At 44.0% G+C, this 10,253-nt stretch overlaps 1 pseudogene across 1 annotated transcript; it reads right to left on the reverse strand.

The window, feature by feature from the left end:
- Nucleotides 1–1,285: 1,285 nt before the first annotated feature.
- On the reverse strand, nt 1,286–4,338 carry LOC146542351 (uncharacterized; annotated as a pseudogene). Its single transcript, XR_014880663.1, has 2 exons — nt 4,206–4,338; nt 1,286–2,835 (listed from the first exon to the last, which is right to left on the reverse strand). The product of XR_014880663.1 is annotated as an uncharacterized LOC146542351 (transcript).
- Nucleotides 4,339–10,253: the final 5,915 nt, after the last annotated feature.

Consider the following 10,253-nt stretch of genomic DNA (forward strand, 5'->3'; position numbering starts at 1 on the left):
AAAGATGCCTCACCAGTACTGAGTACAGAGGGGATCTCCTCCCTGCTCCTGTTGGCTTTGCTATTTCTGATAGGATTCCATTGGTACTGGCCACCTGAGCACACTGGTGGCTTATGTTTAGCTAGCTGTTGACCAGCACACCCAGAAATATGATCTGTAAGGAATCTTTTGACCTTGTGCCACTGACCTTAGTGCTTCAGGTATGTCAGTCCAGCTGGTACTCTACCTTACCTCATTTTTGTACCAATTTATCTCATCATTTGGCTATTAGGATATTGCAGGAGATTGCATTAATGTCCTGTTTAACTCTTATTCTTTGCTGCTCTTATATAGGTTGATATGATTCAATATTCTTAATGAAAAGAAAAAAAGATTCTCAGTCTAAAGCAGGTATAGATTGTCTTGCACCAATCATGAGCATCTGAGATCCACTAGTGAAGGCAGTGGTTCAATTCCCCAAGACTTTTTGTACACAGGTTACTCAGGGTTTCTTGGTTTGCTTTGCTTGTGTATGCAGTTTTTGCTTTACCTAGCAAACTGTCCAAATTTCAACCCACAAGGTCTTACCCCTTGACCTTTCTCACTCTCTTCATCCTACCTGGGACAGTAAGTGATTGGCTTTGATGCTGAACTGCCTGCCAGCGTTGAACCACGACACCATGGATGCACCTGTTTTCACTGTTTAAAATACAGTAGTAAACTAATGTACTGCACTGCTCAGTGTATACTGAGAGAGTGGGTGAACCTTTTTTGGTGTCAAGTACTGTCTGCAGTCTAAAGCTGTGTGCAGTAAATAATGATACAACAGATACTGGTTACTGTTTTATACTTTTACAGGTTCTATTGTAATTCCTTAGAATCTCATTTATAACCCCTCCTTTATTTTATCCTGTCTCCTTTCATCTTTCCATTTATCTGCTTCAGTCTAATTATTACACATGTTTGGCAGTGCTAATTAATTGTTCTGATATGCAGACCTGCAGATAGCAGATGTGTCTCAAGCACCACACGTAGCCTGGAGCAGTGAGTTTTCTTCTTGAGAACTTATTCCTGAACAAGAATTTACTCAGCAATGAATGTGCGGTTATAGAATTACATAAATTCAGGAAGTGGCCTCGGAGGAGTTACAGGCACATAAGTATGTGTATAAATTCCCTTACATGTACTTAAAGCTCTATAGCAGAAAGGGGCAAAGTTATCTCTTTATAGTTCTGTGAGAGTTTCTCTGGAGTTTCCTGATGCTCTTAGAAATCATGCCATACACCAATATGGTTAACATGCAGAATGATTCGTTTATTGTTAGGTCAGTGTGTTTTTATACACGCTAGCAGTAGCGGTGCTTGTGGACGCGTTCCCATGGTTACACTCACAAGAGGTTTTCCAGATGCCATTCCGGAACAAACACTACCATGTTCCTGCCCTGGTGGTCGACTTCCTCAGTTTGGCTTGATCAGAGGCACTGTCCTTGAGCCCACCCACTGTTTTGCTCGCAGCAGTCCAAGGACAGGAAAACATGACCACCATCCTTGAGCCAATCCTCCACAATTCCCCCTTTTTCTTTTTGCACAAGCAAAACAGCATTAGATAATTTTGCAAGCAAGCGTTTCACTATTGCTGACATAATACTTAGGATTACAATCCCAAAGACAATCATGAAACAAATGTGTATTCCTTCCTTAGTGAGGTCTCTCAGCCACCCAGTCAACCCCAGCCCTTGTAGCCATTTGTCCAGAGGGCTGATGTCATGTTAAATTTTGCTCATATGATCCTTTAAGTACCTAATGGATTTATGGTTGGTTTCACTATGATCACTAAGGTTAAAGCAACACATTCCTTCAAAATCCTCACACCCATGACCCTGGGCAAGCAGAAGATCCTGTAGCAAAGCGTGGCGCAAGCTATTCTGGTCAAATAAAAGTTCTTCCAAAATCTGTGTAGTCACATTAGCTTGCTTTTCGCTCCAGCATGCAAAGTGCTCGAGGTTGCATAAAGCAGCAGCAGCAGCAGCTCCTGGTATAAAAATTGATAATGCTACTCACGCAGCTACACTTAACAGTTCTACATTATCGTTACAATCAGGAGTGAATAGGGCACATCGCTTGTGGCATCCTGAAACCGTAAGATTACTTAGCTGTTGAAAGTTTGGAGAGAACAAGGTTAGTTTCCCCAAATAGCATGGCTCCCCATAAGCGTTGCTGGGAATGCCCTGCCATGCCTTGTCACCACAAATTAGAAAATAGTTGGTGAGAAGGGCTTTTGGTTTGTGGCTCGTACTGACGATTACTCCTGCAGTACGAAAACCTAAGGCTCTAGAGCTACAACAAGCTTGGACCGAATAGTTGAGGCCATCTGAGGTAAGCTGTATCCACGTTTGATTATTCGTGGGATTTCCTTGGAGCGGTGTCTTTAGAAAGTGATGAACTATTGCTGTCATCCATACGCTGCCAGTAAAATTACCTAACATGAAACAAGTATGCCTCCCTCCCTCAGGTAGGCTGCCAATTCCCTGGGCTCCCAACAAATTTAGCTCTTGGGGATCCCATGGTAAGGTAAGGTAAAATTCAATGCTGCAATTAATTTCTGTGAACATTTCACTAGGATATTGCTGACATTACACGAATCAGTAGAATACTCATTAAAGTCCGCCAAATTCAAATGTGGCAGTCCTATTAGGCACATCTGAAAAGGGTTGGTAGCAGATGCAAGCGCCAGGCAGAAATCAGTCCTTCCCATGATATTCGCCAGGTTCTGTCGAGGCTCGATGCAGTGTAGCACGAGGACACTGGTCATGCCAAGGACGCACACTGAGAACAAACACCCATAACGGACCATGATCTGTGGAAAGACAAAAGTAACCTCGGCCTGCAAACACAAGAAGTCCAGGACCTTTCCACTCCCTTGTTTGTGGATCTTTATACATCATTTGCACTGGTTCTGAGATGGATCTCAAACTCAGCCCTGCATGGTGTAACACAACAGCAGGCATCGTGGCATTACTGCGAACACAGAGGAAGTTAAGAACGAATAAGGCTTGATTCATTCTATCCTGAACATCAGTTAATTCACACCCCATCCTTTGTAATTGATTTTTAAGTGTTGAATGTGCCCGTTTTATTATAGCCTGATGGGTTGAATGTGCCGTTCTATTATAGCCTGTGGGATATGTGTTGCACACCCATTGCTGAACAAACTCTTGTTCACCACTTGTGAGCGATATCCTGATCCATTATCAGTTTTGATTTGCTTTGGCACCCCATTACGGCAAAACTCGCCCGCCAGTGTTTCACTGCATGCCTGGCAGTTTCTCCTGCTAGCGGGATTGCCCATATAAACCCAGAAAATGTATCAATGCTGACATGCACATATTTTAGACGCCCTAATTCTGGAATATGAGTGACATCTGTTTGCCATAGTTCCAACAGTTGTAGCCCACGTGGGTTAGTACCCAGACCTAAACCCTGGCCATGATGACTGCACTGAGGACACGTTTGAACAAGGAGTTCTGCATCATTGGCACTTATTTTAAACTGATGCTGCAAACCTCTGGCATTTTGATGAGATATCTCATGGGATGCCCCAGCCGCTTCAAACATATTAATGGGCACTGCGGTTACCAACTTATCTGCAATATCGCTCCCTTCTCCTAGGCCCAGAGTAGATACATGACTTCTAATATGGATGACACAATAGGGATGGTTCTGACTTCTCAGCAGTTCTCTTAACCCTAGAAATACTCTGTTAGTAATTCATTCTTACTAGATCGTATATAAGCATCTTCAATTCTATTGCAAATTCCGACGACATACAAGGAATCTGTAGTGACATTCAAGGGCTCATTAGCCCACCTCATAAAGGCCCACAAAACAGCTCCAAGTTCCAGCGTTTGCAAAGAGTCCTTAGCTGTTACTGTGACAAACTCATGCTGCCATCCTGCCACAGACACACACAGCTTTGCGTGTCCTTTTCCCGGTGGCTGTACATACATTTCTCCCTACTACTGGTGGTGTCGAGTGCATAGGCACTGCAACCCACTCCGTTCGTTCTATGAACTGTGCCAGTTTATGTGTCGGTCGCGTATTGTGTACAACCCCAGAATAACCTTCCAGTGCGGCCTGTAGAGAATCTGAATGCCGCAATGTCCACTCTAACCAAACAGCTGTAAAAGGAAGGCTGATGTCCTCTGGTTCCAATCGGGATATACTCACGATGCGATCTCTTCCCATCTTTACAAGCTCCGCGGCATCGTCTGTACGGTGAGGACCGAAGAGTGTGGTTGCACAGACGGGAAAAGCCATTCCAAAAGAAAAATTGCTGTGGATTATGGGACTTAGAGGGAGAAAGGAATTTGGAAATCATGCTCTGTTTCTCCTCATTTGTCAGTGGCATTCTGCGTGGGAGCCAATCACTTCCCCGTTCTCCCTCCTCCTTTTTCTTTTGCCACTGACAAATGAGGGTAAACGCATGCTGAGTTTGTACATACACAATTAAGGAGATGCCAAGATCCAAAGATCTCCGATAATTCACCGCCATGTGTTTGCAGTTACCAATTTCTCGTAATGCAATAACAGCTTCGTGTGTAGGGTTTATTCTTTGTTCTGCCTTGACCGCTCGCAACAGCTGGGTCAGAGGCTCCAGCTGTTCATTTGTAATACCCACCATAGGTCTAAGCCACTGAATATGACCTAGTAGTGTCTGGACATCCGTTACTGTCTCTATTTTATTTGGTATTTCCACCTTCTGTGGCTGGATCGTGGCATCTGACAGTTTCCATCCTAAATACAAATAAGGACTAACACGCTGTACCTTTTCTGGAGCTACCTTCAAACCATACAAGGAAAAATGAGTAGTCAAATTCTTTTCCCAATTTTGAGCAAATGGTTCCTTTTGACAGAATAAGATTTCGTCCATGTAATGGTAAATAATTACGTTCGGCCATGCTCGACGTATTGGACTTAACGCAGCTGCCACAAAAAGTTGGCACATTGTGGGTGAGTTTTTCATGCCTTGAGGCAACACCACCCGTTCATACCTACTAGTCAGCTCAGCCTTGTTTATCAAGGGTACGAAAAAGGCAAAATGTTTATAATCCTGTTCAGCTATAGGAATTGTGAAAAAACAATCCTTAAGATCTACTACCAAGAGATGCCAGTGTCGTGGCAACATAGCAGGTGAGGGCATTCCTGGTAGTAATATCCCCATTGGTTCCATTTGTTCATTAATCCTTTGCAAGTCATGCAATAAACGCCACTTTCCTGATTTTGGGGATTACAAAAATAGAAGTATCCCAAGGGCTAGTTGAGGGACGAATGTGACCAGCTTCAAGTTGCTCCTTAACCAAGGTGTGTGCTACTTCGAGGCAACCCTTCGTTAGTGGCCACTGCTCCACCCAAATAGGCTCATCTGTTTTCCAAGTAATAGGTATTGGTGGCGGCGCCTCAGGGACCACTAAGGTCTGCCCCAGAATCAAGGAGTGCAGTAACCGTGATTTGTTTATGTTGTAAGTATAAGGATACTGTTATCATGGGCCAATCACCAAGGTTGGTCACCAGACAAGTAAGTGATCCTGTAGAGCCAAACCCACCCTGCCGGATTGCACCTGCTGACAAATTGTTGGAGTCCGGTATAGGTATAAGTTGGCCGATCTGGGTACCTTTACATATGAATACTGGTGGATTGACTGCATAAAGCATGGCATAAATAGGTCCAACATAATCAGAATCAATTACTCCCGGAATCATAATTATATTCGCTAATCCAAGCGATGATCGACCCATGAGCACAGCATGCATTTTCCCTACTGTGATAGGGGATCTTCTGCCGCCAACTGCACTTTTACAATTTTTGAAACAGTAAGATGAATATCTACTGCTTTGCCACATCCATTCCAAGGCTTCCTTGGGCTTGGGGTTGGTAACAGTCAAGGTAGCCTTGGCCGGTACTTGTATTGGGGTGCGCTGGTCCTTCATGTTCCACTGACTGTTTCCCAACTTTCGACAAGCCCAATTGGTGTGTGTAGATTGTTGACAAGAATCACACCACGCCTTCTCCATGCAATTACGGTGCAAATGTCCTGTTAACCCACATCAATAACATCGGGGGGATTCTCCTTTTTTGTCATTCATGTGATTAGATTTCCCAGTGGCTGCCTGAACAGCAGCAGCTATCTGAGACGCTTGCCGCCCCTGTTCTGCTCTAGCTACCCATTGTAACATGATTTCTACTGAAGACCCCTGTGGCAGGGTTGCCAGAATTAACCTTGTAGCTTGATTGGCATTGTCATGAACCATAACGCAAAAAAGCTGTTGTTTAGTCTCTTCTGGGAGGTCACTGTCCCAAATGGCCACCCACATATGATTGACAAAATGTGTGAAAGGTTCCGTGACACCCTGCCTCCCTGTGGCGAAGGCTGGCTCCTTTTTACCAGCCGGAATCGCGAATAAGGCTTCCAAAGCTCGTTGTGCAGAGAGTTTATGGATAGCAGCAGGAATGTAATCTGAACATCAGAAGCCGTATAGGGGCCTGTGCCCAGCAGCATCTGTGCGTGACCCTGCAGAATGGGTCGTTTTGTTGTCGTGTTATTGACGTTTCTCTGTGGACATGATCAGACCATTCTTGCAAAAACAACAAATTTTCTAAGGGTGTTAATAACAAGTGTGCTAAATTACGGATATCTACGGGCATGTTGACATCTGCAGTGAATATCCACTGAATTATCTGCTTTGAAGCTTCTGCTTTCAGCCCGTAGTCTGACACCGTTTTCCGCACCTGCTGCAAAAGCTTCCAGTCATGCGCCTCCTGATGGGCCCCATTTTGTTGGTTATATACCACTGGACAAGTTAATTGTGCTGCCGCCTCCCACTGCCCATCCAAAATAGCATCACGGATAACTCCGGACCAGCGAGAGGGACGGCCCTGCAAAGTCTGACTAGATGTGAAGGCACAGGCATAGGCAGCGCGCTGGGGTTAAGGACACTGGAGCACTCGGGGATTTCTTTCTCTGAACTTCTAAGCTCTGCAACTTCTCTGTTAATGCCTGGATGTCAGACTCCAACTTACTCTCCTCTGGTGACTCTTCCTCATTGTCCGAGGCACTTCTGCCCTCGTTATTGTCATCGCTTGGGCTCTGGTTCGGTTGAGACACTGAACCATTCGCGCGAGCTGCCACAGAAGCTCGTAGCTGCTCCGCCGAGGTGCACACAGGGTAAGATTCCCCCCGAGGTGGCATATTAAATTCCGGTGATGGAGCACTAACTCCGGACAAGCCTGCACAGCGGCTGCAGCCACTTGGTGCTCGGCTTGCATAGTTTTTAGCGCATTTGTAATTGTTCACCATAATACACCTAGGGGCTTCACCACCTTCTCCTCCCTCTTATCAGTGATCATTGCTTCCCACATATGATCACCAATGTCCCGCCATTCTGCTACGCTAAATATTAGTGCCACCTCTGATAGGTGTCCATTTTTCCGAGCCCATCTTATGAGCTCCGTCAGGCCTTTTGGAGATGATTGCTGCTCTCTCTTAGAGAGGATACTAAGCAGCAACTTCTCCCCAGCTTCCACTCCATGGTGGTCACAGAGGGCGGGTTGCGACCCCGCTTCCAGCTACCTCAACACTTACGACTCCGGTGCTTGGTGCCAACCATCTGTAGTGACTGCCGGGTCCTCTCTGCTCTCCTAGCAGTCCCACGAGGGCCCCACATTGGGCACCAATTGTGGAGAGTTTCTCTGGAGTTTCCCGGCGCACTTAGAAATCATGCCATACACCAATATGGTTAACATGCAGAATGATTCGTTTATTGTTAGGTCAGTGTGTTTTTATACACGCTAGCAGTAGCGGTGCTTGTGGACGCGTTCCCATGGTTACACTCACAAGAGGTTTTCCAGATGCCATTCCGGAACAAACACTACCATGTTCCTGCCCTGGTGGTCGACTTCCTCAGTTTGGCTTGATCAGAGGCTCCGTCCTTGAGCCCACGCGCTGTTTTGCTCGCAGCAGTCCAAGGACAGGAAAACATGACCACCATTCTTCAGCCAATCCTCCACATAGTTCTACAGTGGACTAGGGTGCTTATTTTTTGTAGAAGTAGATAATGAGCAATAGAAATAAGGGAAGGAACAGCCAACTGGCAGGCTTAGTAAGCCCTGAAGTTCTTGCTTCAGTAGTAGTTTTACAACATCAGGTGCTAGCCTCACTTTCCTCTGAAACAGAGTAACTTGCTTGATGTCGTCAAGTTTAGGGTTTAAATTAAGTGGAGTCATGCTGAAAACTAAGCTTAATGTATCTTAAAATATATATATATTTTGACAACTGTAAAATAAAGCAAAGGAAATACTTCTTTGTGAGGCAGTAACAAACATGTTCCTGCAAGTGAAGGAAGTGAAACTACTGATGGACTTGTGCTGCAGTATGTCTCAACAGCTCTGATGAAATTTTGCAATTCATGATGCTGCAGCATGTGTTTGGACTGTTTCAATTTTTAAGTAAGGAGAGTAGAAAATGTGATCAAAAGCTCTAGAGTGTCTTCTGTGTACCAAGAAATCACAACATGTCCTTCAAGAAATTTTGGCGTAGCTTTTCATTGTCCAAGTTTGATTCTAATCTATAGGCTTAAAATTATTCTTTCTTAACATAAACAGTTATTAGGATTTTAATTTTATGTTTGATTTCTGAAAAGTGAAGGGCAGCTGAAGTATTTCTCTGCAGGTTTTTAGTTCCCTTTACCCATTCCTGTGCACGCTTCTTCAGCAGAGCAGCTGAACACCTCAGAATGACAACAAAGTGCATGTGACATTGTCTTTTTACTGTGAAATGACTTCTCATATTCAACCTTTTACCTTCTTCTGGGGTTCGACAGCTTTGCATGAAGAAGTGAAGCCAAAGCTTTATTGTTTCATAATGCAGCGTCATGCTTACTCAGATAATTGCAGTGCAATATCTGTCAAATGTAGCATGGGAGTGGCTTGCCTTTACCTTTTTTTTTTTTACCACAGAAAAAACAAACAAATGTATTTTCTAAGAAAGCATTGTAATAGCTAGGCCAGAGAAAAAGAACAGGCAAGATATGACCTGTTGGCACTTACAACATCAGTCTATATTCAATTCCAGGTAATTGGAAGTCCTGTAACATGTAGGGTATGCTGAGGTAACTTCTGATACATAACTAACTTGGCAGTCTCTACTTGCAAGAATTTACTGCCAGTAAGTCCTTCTGAGGAGAAATATATATTCAAATATTTAGGAAGCTTTTTATATCAGTGCCTTTGAAATGCTGCAGAAAACTGCCTAAATTGGATCTGGAAAGGGGACTGGATCAGATCCTGTTTTCCCTAATAACTCTACTGTGGTGGTGATTTGGTGCTTTCTTTTCAGCATTTACCTAGGCAGTGTTTCTAAGGGAGGTAGTCTACTCAGCTTTTTAGCATATCCTTGTCTTGCAGTGTAGCTGCTGTGATTTAACCCTGCAGGTGGCTCAGCACTACAGTGTCATTCACTTGCTTCCTAGCTTCCCAGCTTCCCAGTGGGATGGAGAAGGGAATCGAAAAAACAACAAAACACAAAGTAGAACTCATGAGTTGGGACAGAATGGTTTACTAAGACAGAGAAAAGGAAAAGAATAAAAACATATACATACAGGAATATAACAAGTGATGCAGAAGGAACTGCTCACCACTCCTCCACAAATGCCCAGCTCACTTCTGCGCAACTGAGAGCCAGATGAACTCCCACTCTCTACTGATTGATGACATGTGGTATAGTATAGAAGATCTCTCTGTCCAATTTAAGTCTGTTGTCCCAATTCTGTTCCCTCCCACCTCCTAGCTCTTCACTGCAAATGGTCTTGGCTCAGTTTAACATTGCTTAGGAGGCAAATAGAAACAGTCTAGTCTTAACACTCTTCTTCTGCTAGAACCAAAACACTGACATTCTAAAGAGGACAATTCTGTCTCAGCTGAAACTGTAATGTAGCTATCCCTACTTAAAAGTGGAAATAAAAGGAAATAACTACCACAGCCCTGTCTGCAAACTATTTGTGACTGCAGCAAGACTGCTAGCTTAACCCCAAATTTGCATTGAATTTACTTCTTTCTGACAGGCTTCTTAAAAATGGGGTACCCAACATTAGACATGGGCAAACCCAGGCTGGAAAAACATACTGTAACATGCAAGATACAAATATTATTTGAGATTACTTAAAGAAAATTAGTTAGCTTTACTGTAGCTTTGTTTTATTATTTGACTTAGCTTCCAGGAG

Source organism: Meleagris gallopavo, chromosome Z (genome assembly GCF_905368555.1).
Source record: "Meleagris gallopavo chromosome Z, MGAL_WU_HG_1.1, whole genome shotgun sequence".
NCBI classification, from domain to species: Eukaryota; Metazoa; Chordata; class Aves; order Galliformes; family Phasianidae; genus Meleagris; species Meleagris gallopavo.